The following is a 14,504-nucleotide window of genomic DNA, read 5'->3' on the forward strand; positions in this document are numbered from 1 at the left end:
CCATCGAGAGCCTGAGTGAGCTTACTGATCACGTGCTGAGTATAAGTGAAGGTCAGTTGGCCTACCAGAGCCTTTCTGCCCCAAGGCTTTGATGACTTCACATGTTTAGTCATTCCCATGCAATTAAGTTTTCTTGTGCTTGCTCTGATGGAGATGACAAAGATGCACACACCTTTACCCAGTTCACAACCTGCACAAAATAGATCCACAACAATAGACAAATTGCATTACAGTTGTGTTCTGGGCTACCTCATATCATTATTATTATTTTATTTATTTTTTGCCATACTGGGGTTTGAAATCAGGGTCTCACACCAGCTAGACAGGTGCTCTGCCACTTGAACATGCCCCCAACACCCTTATGGAATTCCTGTCATCATGGGTAGACCACTCTCAGGACAGGTAAAGCACTCTTTAAAACACTCTTAGAGCGACAGGTGTGGTGGTGCACATCTGTGATCCCAGTACAGGAGGATCCCGAGTTTGAGGTCAGCCTGGACTACATAATGAGACATTCTCTCAAAAAAGCCAAAACCAGGGCTGGGGATGTAGCTCAGTGGTGGAGTGCTTGCACAGCATGCATAAGGCACTGGGTTCAATCTCTACTACCACCAAAAAAAAAAAAAAGATACTCTCAGAGGGCTGGGGTGACAGCCCCAGAAAGGTGACAGATAGCTCAATGGTGGAGTGCTTGCATAGCATGTGAGAAGGCCTAGGTTTGATTCCAGAACTGAAAAACAAGGACAACAGAAAGAACTACAGAAAGGATTAGTATTTGTGATCTGGGAAGGTGAAAATGAAAAGAGAAGATGCTAGCTTCTTAGCTTTTAAAACCCACGAGTCTCTGAAGGCCTTGGGATAATTCTGAGATGCTTCTTCTCTATACTGTCATGATATTCTTTTCTTTGTTTCTTCTCTTTCCTTTCCCTTCCTTTTCCTCCCTCCCTTACTTCCTCCCTTTTTCTTGCAGTACTGGGGATCATCGAACCCAGTATCTCATGCTTGTAAGTGTATCTACCACTTGAGCCACATCCCTGGCCCTTTTGTTTTATATTTTGTTTTTGAGATAAAGTCTCAATAACTTTGCCTGAGCTGGCCTCGAACTTAGAATTCTCCTGTCTCTGCCTCTGAAGTAAATGGGATTACAGGAATGTACCACAATGCCTTGCAAGGTCATGATTTTTCAACTGGCCATTCAAATGCCTCCTGGCTGGGTGACGTTGGGCTAGTTTTTTAACTCTACTTGTGCTTTTTGTATCTATCTACATCATAGATTTGCAATGAAGATAAATTAATCATTATTTATAAAAGGCCTAGAGCCAGGTGTGGTGGAACACAATTGCCCTCGGGAAGCAGGCAAGATGTCAAGTTCAAGGTCAGCCTGGTGGTCTAAATATCAAGATTTTATCTCAAGTCAGATCCCAGAGGCTCACACCTGTGAGATTCTATCTCACAAAACAAAATAAAATAAAGTTAAAAAGGCCTAGAAAATGGCACACGGTGAGTGTACTATAATTTTAAGTAGTATTGTAGCTATTTTTGTTAACAAAAAACAAAGTAAAATGCCAGTTAATTGTTGGACAACCTTGTTTCGTGCAAACATCAAACAAACTAAAAGTTAAGAACAAAAAAGTAACAACTTCATAGACTTAAAAAAAGGGGAGCTGGAGATACAGCTCAGATATAGCTCATGTGTTTGCCTAGCATTCTTGTGGTCCTGGGTTCAAGCCCCAGCACAACAAAAGACAAAATTTTTTTAAAGAAGGAAATGGTCAGGTGTGATGGTGCACACTTGTAATCCCAGTACTTGGGAAGCTGAGGCAGGAGTATCTAGAGTGTGAGGCCAGCCTGTGCTACATAGCAAGACCCTGTTTCAATTCCCACACACATACACACAATAAAAAGGGAAATGAAGAAAAGTGTTTTAGCTGGGTGCCAGTGGCTCATGCCTGGAATCCTAGCTACTTGGGGGACAGAGATCAGGAGAATTTCAGTTTAAAGTCAGCCCAGGCAAATAGTTCATGAGACCCTATGTCAAAACACAAACAGGGCTGTCAGTGTAGCTCGAGTGGTAGAGTGCCTACCTAGCAAGCATGAAGTCCTGAGTTCAAACCCGAGTACTGTCCAAAAAGAAGGAAGTGTTTTTATCTTTGGCCTTTTAAGCTATCTTCTACAAAACAACTACTTATTGTACAACTGAGTGTACACACACACAGTGAAATGCTTATAATGAGATTTTTTTTTTTATTGTTTTGCTTTTCCTTTTACAGCTATCCCCACCCCCAACACACACTTTGAGATTATAATGAACTTGGTCAAACCACAAGTGAAGTCAGAAATAGGACAGAGCGCACTCTGGCTGGCTTCTTCTTTCAAGATCACTAAGAGTGGCTGACTCCTAACAACATGTACAAAAATATGACATGTAAATTAGAAATACAAAAAATACTTTTATATATATTTTAAGTGTAAAGCAGGAAGGTTTATTGAGATAGAAAAATGTAGGGCTGGTGGAGTGGCTCAAGTGGTAGAGTGCCTGCCTAGCAAGCAGGGCCCTGAGTTCAAATTCCAGTGCTGCCAAAATAAGCAAAAAAGATTGCCAGTCTTCTTGAAGGCAAAATGTCTCAGGAGAACAGCAGGTCTGTAAATAAGCCACCTTTTTAGATGGGTGCCTATGGCTCATACCTGTAATCCTAGCTACTCAGGAGGCAGGAAGATTGAGGTTGAAGCCAGACTGGGCAAATAGTTCTGAGGGACCCTATCTTGAAAAACCCTTCACAAAAATAGGGCTGGTGGAGTGGCTCAAGGTGAAGGACCTGAGCTCAAGCCCCAGTACTGTTTAATAAAAAAAAAAAAAGAAAGAAAAAGAAATGTGTAAAGTGGGAGAATAGAGCTCCCAGAGTTGGGGAATTTCCAAGAGAGGGTGCCTCCAAAAAAACCCCTTTTACTTTTGAAGAAAAAAAAAAAAAAGCAGGGCCTTGGAGTTTTGGCTTTTTCCCACTGTGCCGTGGTAAGCTCACACTGTAGTTTGGGTGGGTTTTGGGGAGCACTTTGCCATCCTGGGCAGTGCGGCCATGGTGAGCAGATGGGTGAGATGCTCCACTCCTAAGAGACCAGTTCAGATGCTGAGATGAGAAGAGGAGGTGACTAACTATGGCAGCCTCATATTTCATGTTTAACGGTTCCCTTTGTGCGGTCTAGGCATCCCTGTGTAGACGTTCCTCTGCCTATAGCTGCCTCAGCCTCCCATCCTCATCTCCATCCTCACCATCACCTCCTTTCTGACTTCATCACTGGCCTCCAGATCCCAGTTTCCTACTTCACCTTCCCTCCTCACTCTCTGCCTCTTCCACGGTTTTCTTCTTTGTCTCTCAGTCCTTGCTGGCAATCTGTGAGCTGGTGTCCAGTGTTACACCCCACCTGGTGGGACACACCAGTGATCCCTGCTGTGGGAACCATGCAAAGATGGCCCTCAAAGCAGACGTCTAATGAAACTACACTTTAGGGACACACCGTCTCCTATGACTGCCAGAGCTCAGGACAGAATCAGTCAGAATATGCATATATGAATATTTGACTGAAGGGTTTTTAGAGTAACACTTTTGTCTTAAGGTGTCCAGCCTACAACTTGAAAGAATGTTCAGCAATTGCCCCATCCTGTCCTCTCCTTCCTTTCCCTCTCCTTCCCTTCCCTTGCCTTCCCTCTTCTTCCTTTCCCTCTCCTCCCTTTCCTTCCTTTCTTTTTCCAGAGAGGTGATAAAATTTTTCTTGAGATCTGCACCTTTGCCTTCTTATCTCTTTCCAGTACTTCTGTCAAATGATGTCCTCATTAGCCAATAGCAGGTCCTGGTCTTTCTCTGGGAGTATGCCTGCTGTCTTCTGGGGCTTCGAGCACAATGTTTCTAGAGTCCACTGTCCTCATGTTTCCCTTGGCACCTGAATAAATTCCCAGGGTTATTGCCAGAACTGAAATAAACAACCCTGACCTCAGCCTGAACTGAAAGAAGAAATCAGCTAACCTCGAACAACCTTTCCTCCCCATTTTAGGTGCACAGACATTTTAGCACATGATCCAAAGGGGAGATGTTTAGATTCCTTGTCATGGAAGAGTTAGACCCTCATAAGCAGCCATGAAAGATGTTGTGGGACAGTCATTTTTGTTACTGTGCTGGCAGATCTCACTAGGGGGAGATGATTTTTGTGGCAGGCATGCCAACCAACCGAATGGATGCTGGCCAGTCAGAGCAGTCGCCTGGAACCAAGCTGCTTTGTGCTGGTCAGGAGCTGCCATGCAAGCTACGCTCATTAATGCTCCATAAAGCAACCCTGAAACCAGGACAGGGCACAGGGAGCTCAAAAGCAGAAAGAGGAAGAAGGAAGAATGAGATGGAGAAGAGAGAAAGGCCAAGACAAGGCATGCTGAGAAGACGGTCACTGCTGTGGGCAATTGAGGCTCAGGCCACGGGACCTTCTGAGGACCCACGGAGAAAGCACTGGGCAAGGACTCCACTAGGGCTGGAGGCTGTGTGTCTCATCACAGAGAATACTCATCATCTGATAAGCATCACTCCTGGGGCTGGTAACCCCCTGTACTTCCAGGTTGTAACTGAATTTGGCTCCCTGGCCTTCAACTGCCTTAGACACAGCAGAGAGGGGTTCCATTCCCATGTATGCTTCATAAAGGCTGTTTTCCAAGGAGCCCAGAGACCAGGTAGTTTGCAGGATGTGACATAGGGCATCACAATGTCTGCTACAAATAATTAAAATACAAATGAAGAGCTGGAAGCATGGCCAAGTGGTAGAGCACCTGCTTAGCAAGCATGAGTCCCTGAGTTCAAACCCCAGTACTATTCAAACACCAGTACTGCCAAGAAAATAAATAAAAATAAACCCTAGAACCACCACCAGGAAGGGAGGGAGGGAGGGAGGAAGGAAGGAAAGGAAGGAAGAAAGGAAGGAAGGAAAGGAAGGAAGAAAGGAAGGAAGGAAGGAAGGAAGGAAGGAAGGAAGGAAGGAAGGAAGGAAGGAAGGAAGGAAGGAAGGAAGGAAGGAAGGAAGGAAGGAAGGAAGGAAAGGAATCATAGGTTCAATCCCAGGATTCATTCATATATATATGTAGTGGAGAATAGTGGTGCACACCTGTAATCCCATCACCCAAGAGGTTTAGGCAGGAGGGTCTCCAGTTCCAGGTCAGCATGGACTATATAGTGAGATTCTGTCTCAAAATAAATAAACAAAACAAAAAATATATATAAGTGAAGTGCTCCAGGATGGGTACACACACCCTTAAATGTTAGGCTATGGTCGGTAGAGGTCATCTGCCTTTATCTGCCCAACAATCTCTCTGTTTCGTTGTCATGCAGTTTGTTCTATGCGGTAGGCAGGGTAATCCATCAGAGACACCCACATCCCATTCCCTGGAGTTTGTAATATGTTAGGTTGTATTTGTGGCAGAGGGGGTTCAGGTGGCAGAGGGGGTTCAGGTAGCAGGAGGAATTAAGATGTCTTATCAGCTGATTTGGAGGTGAGGAGATTATCCTGGATTATCCAGTGAGCCCAAAGAAATCACCAAAGTCCTTACAAGTGGAAAAGGGAGACAGAAGATGGAGAACCAGAAAGAAGACAGCATGAGAAAGCTGCTGGCAGCTTTGAAGACTGAGGAATGGGACTTCAGCCAAGAGGCACAGGTCATTGCTAGAAAGTGGAAATAACAAGTGTCTTGAACAGGACTTTGTCCTCCTTCCCACAAGGAGAAGATAGCTATGTCCTGAACCTGGGTGAGTATCCCCATAGTGGGATTGGGATATTGCTAAAGGAAGATTTAGGGTAGAGGCAACAAAACCGTGGCAATGTCCCTCAAAGACCGCTCAGACTCTTGGGTCAATGCAACATTTATTAACACTTCAAATGTATGCTTACAAGGTCCAAGAGGGAGTCAGGGCACGTGGTTAGTCACCTCGCAGGGCACTGCAGCAGGTAAGGCTTGTACTCCACAAGAGAGTTCCACCAGTCAATTCATTCAGGCTGAGATTGCCAGGAGTTCGATCCACTCGGGAGAGAGAGCTACTACACAGCAAGACCTCTCTTACTCAGGAGAGAGAGATCCTCTGGCAAAGACAGGCACCTACAGGAAAGAGTCCCTTGATGCTAGCATATGTACGTTGCTGGGTCCTCAGCAGGTGCCCTTTTTATATGTCTTTTTCCTCCAGGGTGTTCCCCTCTTATGTCATTTAGTCCTCTGCTAATTGGTTACAGCTTTGGGTGTAACCTGGGTGGAGGTCCATGGCAGGCTGCTCTAGACATCATCACCTCTTAGCATGCGTGTCATCATATTGGATGCCATATTGAGCTGCATGCCTTATCAGTCCTATCCATATAGAGGATATCCCTGCGTTGGTGGCAGTTGTTTATCTATAGTCCAGAGGTCTGGTAGCTCATTGATTCTAAATTGCAATACACCCAAAGTACAGGCAAACTTTGCAGTTTGTTAAGTGAGACCTTATGTTCTCTACAACAAAGGAACCTATTTTCTTCTAGAAGAAGGAAAGCAACCTGGCCACAACCATGACTTAGTTCATGATTCCCGTTCTAGCTTTCTGACCTACAGAGCTATAAGGTAATAGATTTCTGTTATTTTGAGCCATTAGGTTTATGATAAATTGTTACAGCAGAAATAGATAATTAAAATTCATACTGTGTGACTTGATGAGGCTCACTGAACCAAATCCTCACATAAATGTGACTCTGTTAACCATAGCAAATAGTTCAAGGAGAAGACAATAATGCAGCAGGGCCAGGCCTTTCCAGTTAACAGGACATCCCTCTTGAACTTGGATATACTTCTCTGGTCCTTATACTCATGACTCTTGTGGTTATATTGAGTCCACCAAGATTAATAACACCCAAGATGGTTGTCTGTGGAAGGTTCTAGAAAAGGAAATGAAGCACTTTACCCCCACCAACCATTCATTAACTAAAACACAGTCTCCTGGGAGACTGGGGAATGTGGTCTGCTTCATTCCCGGAGGGATGGGGAGAAAGGCTTTGGTGAACAAGGAGGTAGTCTCTGCCTCCAAAGGCTGGCTGTGAAATCCCTCCCTTTGCAGGAACTAGAATTTTATATTCATACTAACAGATTCACCATGAACAAAATCACTTCTTTAGGGAAGAGCTGCTCAAATTCTGATTTTTCCAAAAAGGACTCAACATGACCACATTTACCTCATCTCCTAGAATCGTGCATTGTGTATAAATATTTTTGTTTCCTCAGCATTTGTTAAGGAACAGGAGAGGAGGGTACTTTCAGAAAACCCAAGGGACTTTTTCCACCCATTCTCACTCCTGCACAGACAGAGAAATCTGTCCCCAAGAAGCCAGCTCATGCACACAGAGGCTCAGGGCCAGGGCTCTGATGGGGGTGGGGACAGAGGACCACTGGTGCATGTCATCTTGGCATGCAAATCTGGTCATGTGACTCCTCAGAGCTTAGGTGTAGGGATTTAATATTAGATAAATGGGTGTGTGCTGTGCATTAGATAACGAGCCCTAGAATACAGCTGTGTTCAACAAAGCCAACAACATATCAGGTTATACTCGTTGCCCTTCTCTTACATGGTTGCCTTTGGTGGTCTGGTGAAATTGGTGGATCTCTTCTTAGAATAATACTTTTAAAGTCATAAAATAAAACACATAGGAATACAAAGAAAGACATGTATGTTGAAATGCACTTACCAAAAATAGTTTTGAAAATAAATTCCAATACAGTCTTTATTAACTCATTAATTATCAAAGGAAAATTCAAGGGAAGTTCTGATTAATTTCAGTCAGAAGTTAGTAAAAATGGAATGACTTTTCCTGTGCAAGTTTACAGACCTCCTGAAATTTCCCCACAGATTTCTTGGGACCCTCAGGTTTGGAAGTCCTGGATTATGGTTCCATATTCCCTAAAAGTAAATCCACATTATTTTTAAATTTTAAATGAATTAATTTTCGGGGGCTGGGAATTAAATGCAGGACTTTGCATAGACTTAGTATGTGCTTTAGTACTGAGGTAGGCCCTTCCCCCAAGCCCACATTTAAAATACAGACTACAAGGTAACTCATAAAGTACTACTCGCCTTTCTAGCCTGACATCACACTGGATGCCTTGTTCCCCTGCACTCTACTGGGACCTCAGTCAGCTAATCACCACTCACTCCCAGCTGGCACAGCACATGTGACACCAACTCACTGCTAACATTTATCATTACTGGGGGCCAAGCAGGTGCCAGATGTTTTTAAAACATTATCTCATGTTTCAAAAGAGGGCAAAAGGAAGGAAGAAAATTACCAAACAAAAATAATAATAGTTAAGAGAATATATGTAAGTGCCGCTATAAAATTAAAGACTCACAGAAAGATATTTTCAGTCTTTAGAGAGATTTTATGTTTTTGTGGGCTTTTTTTTTTTCTGGTGGTCCTGGGATATGAACTCAGGGCCTCACACTTAGGCAGAATCTACCACTTGAGCCACCCTGCAGCCCATGGAGAGATTTTAAAGAAAACATCCAAATGGATCTGTTAAAAAGTTCCAACTAGGAGTTTTCTTTACTGAAACTTCACTGGATGTCAGAGGAGACAAAGAAAATTCAGACATGGTTCTGTTCTTTGTGGAGCTTACATTTACTTTTCTTTTTTCTTTGGCAGTACTGGTGGTTGAAGGCAGGGTCTTGTGCTTTTGAGGCAGTTGCTCTACCACTTGAGCCACTCTACCAGCCCTGCATTTTCCACCTGCATTTTCTTTTAGGCAGTCTTGATTCCCTCAGTGAATTGAAATTCTATTCTTTTTATTCTTCTGTTCTTGGAAGGTATGCTGGCTCACCTTCCAAGGTAGCTATAATCCCAGCTACTTGAGAGGAAGAAATAGGAGGATTGGGGTTTTAGACAGACCCCAGGCAAAAGCAAAACCCTATTTGAAAAATAAAACTAAAGCAAAAGGACTGGTGGAGTGGCTCAAGCAGTAGAGCACCTGACTAGCAAGTGTTAGGCCTGAGTTCAAACCCCAGTGCCACGAAAACAAAATAAAACAAATACCTAATTTGATCCTTGTAATAATCCAATGAGACTGGACATGGTGGTGCATACTTCTAATCACAGCATTCACAAGGCAGAGGCCAACCTGGTTACATAGCGAGACCCTGTTCCAAGGAAACACACACACACACACACACACACACACACACACACACACACACACACAGGATCTAGAAAAACATGTCCAGCTGAACTTCTTGTGGCTGTGAGTGACTTTGCGCTTTGCTTACTCTTTGTTTCCTGTAATGCATGCACATTTTAACTTAAAAAGAAAAGGTTATTTTCAGAAGCAAAAAGCAAAACATGAACCCAATGAGGTAGGCATTACCTAGAATTCCTGTTGCATAGATAATGCTCAGAACAGGGGAAAAAAAGCTCCAAACAGTGCGGTAACTTGCTCAGAGACCCAGCAGTGAGAAGATGGTCAGGATTCACCTCTTTGGCTCCAGATGAATCCACTGCTTGTTTCACAACCGTCTTTGAGTGTTCCTTGTGCCTCTGTGTGCCTGCCTGTTTCTCTTGGCCTGGAACATCTTTTCTGTTCTTTGCCTGTAAGCCCTCACCCCTTACAGTAAATGCTGTAGGTGCTTTATCTGTGTCCTTTTGGCCTCACCAGTTCAATGCACACCTGCAACTTCCAACCAACAGCACCTGCCATTTTTTTGCTTGAGACCTTTCTGATAATAGGGAGATTATCCTATATTACCTGGGTTGTCCTAATTTAATCATATCATCCCTTCTAAGCAGAGAATTTTCTCCAGTTGATAGAACAAAGATTGAGCTTTGAAGTTGCAAGAAAGACTTGACCTGTTTCTGCTGCATGGGATGCCTGCTCTGTGTACACACATGGCAAGCCAGAGTGCCAGAGTATCAATGTCCCCAAGACAGGCTTTTCAACAACGATGATGACAAATGCTGTGTAACCCCCGTACCCTTGTCCCTTGAATAAAGTGACCCGAGGCATGATCTGCACTGTTTCCCAGCATCCCCCAGAGGATTATGCTCCCACCCTCTGCAATGATAACTTGCTTGATTGTTCACTTTTATTAGCTTCTTTCTTTTCTCTGTCTGTCTTTCTCACTCCTTGTTGGAGATTCCTGGGATCACCACTGTGTGCATTGGAATCCTTGTCTCAGGGTTTGCTTCTGGAGAGATCTGACCCAAGGCTTTCTCCCTTTCTTGGCATGTTTCCTCTTCTGCTCATCACTTGGAGCACTCATTGGAACATATGTCTTGAGAGCAATGTTGTTTACAATTCCTTGCAGTGGCCAGTTTACATATCAGGACTCTCTGTAATTGATTGAAACAAATGACCACAAATACACTGGTTTAAACCAACAACCATTTATCTCACAGTTCTGTAGGTCAGAGCCTAATTACAAAGTGCCTCAACTGGTTGGCTGAGCCTCACAAAACTGCAATCAGGGTGTTGGCAGGGTTGTGTCCCCTTCTGGTAGCTCTGAGGATGGATTCCCTTTCAAGCCAAATGCCATTCCTCCAGGTTTCAGTTTCCTTGCTTGTTGTGCACCAAGGCCAATCTTGCTGTTGGAGTTTTCCTGCATGATTTCTCAGGCATTCCATGGGGCCCCCTGCAGCAGAAGCAGGTCAAGTATTTCTCACGACTTCAAAACTCTGTCTTTGTTCTATCAGCTGAGAAAATTCTCTGCTTAGAAAAGATCATATGATTAAATTAGGGCAACCCAGGTAATATAGTATAATCTCCCTATTTTAATACCCTTAGTGCCAGAGGTGGTGATGCATTCCTATAATACCAGCACTCAGGATCAAGAATTTGAGGTCAGCCTGGACTATTCAATGAGTTCAAGGCCAGCTTGAGTTACCTAGAGAGACCTGTTTCAAAAAAAAAAATAGGAGCTGGAGTTGTAACTCAGTGGCAAAGCACTTGTCTTGTACAGGAAAAGCCCTGGGTTTGATCCTCAGTCCTTATGGCAAAACAAAAGCCCTTAATTCCATCTGCAAAGTCCCTTTTGTCCTGTAATATGACATATTTATAGGTAAATGGTGTGTGTGGGGGTTCACGCAAGGCAGGGTTACAGCCTGGACATATTTGGCAGTTGTTCTGCTTCCCACACTCCTTTTCCACTCTATCAGTTACCTACTTCTTCATAATGCAACCATCAAAAATTCCATTATTTCCACCAACCACCAATTTTTGTCCTTGTGATTCTGCAGTTGTGACTGAGCTCAGTTTATTATTTTTCCTACAGGTTTTGCCTGGGATTGCTCATATGGCTGCATTCATCCCACAGCTTGACTGAGGGGCCAGAGGACCTACCTACAATAGTGTCACTGCCATGCCTAGGACCTTGAAGTTGGCTGTTGGCTGTTGGCTTTGGCTATGCCTCTTTCTGCCTAGTCAGCCTCATCAATTGACAGTCTAACCCAGGCTTCTTTGCATGGCTAAAGGAGTGTTAAAAGAGAAATCAGACTGGGTCCAAGTGGCTCATGCCTGTAATCCTAACTACTCAGGAGGCAGAGAGCAAGAGGATTTTGGTTCAAAGCCAGCCTGGGCAAATAGTTTGCAAGCCCCTATCTCAAAAAATACTCAACCAAAAAGGACTGGCAGAGTGGCTCAAGTGGTAGAGTACTTGCCTATCAAGGAAGAGGCCTAGAGTGCAAACCTCAGTACCACCAGAGTGAGAGAAGCTGGGCACCAATGGTTCATGCTTCTAATCCTAGCTACTTGAGAGGCTGAGATCTGGAGGATCAAGTTTTGAGGCCAGTCTAGCAAATAGTTCTTGAGACCCCCATTTACAAAATTAGCAATCCAAAATGAACTGGAGGTGTGAACCAAGCAGTAGAGTGCCTGTTTTGTAAGTGCAAACCCTCAAGTTCAAATTCCAGTCCCACCAACCATAGTAACAATAATAATAGTAATAATACAAGAGAGAGAAGACGGAAGTAGCAGGCTTCAGAACTAGCATAGCATCTCTGCTGCCCATTCTGTTGGTCAAAGCAAGTCACAGACACCCTGAAATCAACCATCCCATCCCCGGGGCACCCCAATGGCAGAACCTGGATTTTGATTTTCCTACTATCCTGCCTTGTTTGCCTTGCACACAGTGGATATCTAATAACATTTTGGGAATGAAAAACTTGGGGCGTATCTTGTAAGCTGTTTGGTAGCAGTGCCATGTTTTTCTTTGTCTTTTTTTTAATTTCTTTTTTCATTTTAAATTAGCATATATTAGTATTGTGCCATTTACATATATACTGACAGTGTATCTTAATTACATTCACCCCTCCATCATTCTCCTGTCCCCTCATCTTAGAACAATTTCAACAGGTTTCATTGTTCTATTTTCATACACGTACACAAAGTACATCCACTATATTCACCTTCCTTACCTTCTCTCCCTTTATCCTTCCCCTACAAGGATATCTCCCCCAGGGCCCATTTCTCTTTCCTGCTCTTCATTTTTAAACTGTATATTGATTGCTCAAAAGGGCAATTGCATATTAATTTGCCTTGCTATTTCACACATGTATACAATGTATCTTAATCCAATTAGCCCCCTGTATTACTTACTCTCTCTCTATCCTCTTACAACCAAGTTCTATCTCTTTTTCTATATCCTAAAGGTATAAAACATGTCATGTGGTTCTTTAGATTCTCCTGCTACACAGTCTGTTCCAGAAATTCTTGCTGTGGTCACTAATGAGTTTAAGGCTTAGGAAAAGACTGTGATGGTCAAAGGAGAAAACTTAAGAAGCAATTTCTACCTGCATGACTCTGGGTAGGTAGTCTGGGGCCTCATTGTTCTTCAAACAATAAAATGAGATAAGCAAGGCCAACATCAAAAATATTATTGTAAACAAAAAAAAATGTAAAAATCAGAAAGAAAAAAATATTGTGCTATTTTATTTCACAAATATTTCTTGGTGTTTACTGCATGGCAAGCTCTGTGAGAAAATGGTACATGTGATGTGTCAACTTGACCAGGCTTTAGGGTGCTCAGATATTTGGGTAAGCATTACTTGGGTTGTATGTGCGAAGATGTTTATGATGTGATTAACATTTGAATCTGTAAACTGAGAGGAGCCAATTGCTCTCTATTGTAGGTGGGTCTCGTCTAAGCCACTGAAGGCCTGAATAGAACCAAAGGACTGAGTAAGAAAGAATTCTTTCTCTCTGTCTGTTTCTGAGCTGACACATTAATATTCTGTATTTGGACTTGGACTCGACCTTACACCATCAGCTCTCCTCATTCTCTGGCCTTCAGATTGGGATTGGAGCAGATAAAGAAACCCAGGGGAAAAATCTGAAGGTAAGTTCCCTGCCCTGGCTGGGCCCCAGTTTCACAGCTGTGCTAGTGTGGTATGCTGTAACCTTGAGGTAGTGTGATAAATTTTAACCTTGTTCTAGTATGCTATGTTGTAACCTCCTAGCGAGAGGCTAACTGCCATGTCTACTTTTGTCCTTCCCACTTGCTTGCTTCTGCATTCTGAAGCATAAAAACCCCGCAGCCCTGAGCTACAAGGCCAGTGCCATTTTTGGAAAGATCCAGGGTGCTGGCCCGCTAGCGTAATAAATCTTCCTTTCCTCCTACCACCTGGATTTGAGTCTTGTTCTCGGTGGTCTGACATTTCTGGAGACCCCAGTGAGATCAGACTGCCGAGCCCCATTGAGTAACGGGTTCCCACTCCCTGGCTCTGCAGCCTGCATGGGTCCCTGGAATCGGGAAGTACGCACCCCCAATGTAATATCGGGGTCTCCTTCCAGATGACTGAAGGAGGCTGCGGAGCCACAGACCGGGTCCTCGGACTGATGGAGTGAAATGGAGATCTGTGCCGCAGGTCTGGACCAGGTAGGAAGCCCCGAGGTAGTCAGTGTAAGGAGCCAGCGCAGACTGATCCTCCACAGGGGACCACCGAACCCTGAAGAGTATCCAGGGTGATGCATCCCCTTCCTCTGTGACTGATGTGATTCTGGTCAACTGGGACTAGAGCAGGCCAGGATTTTAGGGGAGAAAAAATAGGAACTGATTGTTTTAAACTCTGAGTAAATGGTGTGTGATTGAGCAGCTTGACTCACTTGAGTTTCAAGCCCGAATTTGTGGCTCCACACCTGGGCACCTCTAAGGTCTCCTAAAGGCTATGGAGTCGGAGTGGGCTCGATCTGTGACTTCACGGTGATTGGCATACGGTCTATGGTGGGATTGGACTAGCATCTGATCATAAATCACCCTGTTGGGCTGAACTCACTATGGCCAAGCCACACCCAACCCCATTGCCTGGGGTTGAGGCCAGATGAGCACCTGTGTGGCCTCTCACTGAGTGGCACCCCCTTCCCTTTGTCTGTCCTGCAACACTGATACCCACCAGGCACACATAAAATGGATTCTTCTGGGTCAAACTGACTGATGGTGCTCTAGACCATGCTTGCTAACTTTAGGAACAGCTTCTTGGGT

The 14,504-nt window shown here is 44.0% G+C and overlaps 1 protein-coding gene and 1 long non-coding RNA gene across 2 annotated transcripts in view; one reads left to right on the top strand and one right to left on the bottom strand.

The window, feature by feature from the left end:
* Shld1 (shieldin complex subunit 1) overlaps positions 1–14,504 on the bottom strand; it is a 183,737-nt gene that overhangs the window by 141,895 nt on the left and 27,338 nt on the right. The window lies entirely within an intron of this gene.
* LOC141423124 (uncharacterized) lies at positions 12,505–13,901 on the top strand. Its single transcript, XR_012447777.1, has 3 exons — positions 12,505–12,830; positions 13,156–13,361; positions 13,817–13,901. It is a non-coding gene; the product is annotated as an uncharacterized lncRNA (long non-coding RNA).

The sequence above is a fragment of the Castor canadensis genome, chromosome 5 (assembly GCF_047511655.1).
Source record: "Castor canadensis chromosome 5, mCasCan1.hap1v2, whole genome shotgun sequence".
Lineage (NCBI taxonomy): Eukaryota > Metazoa > Chordata > Mammalia > Rodentia > Castoridae > Castor > Castor canadensis.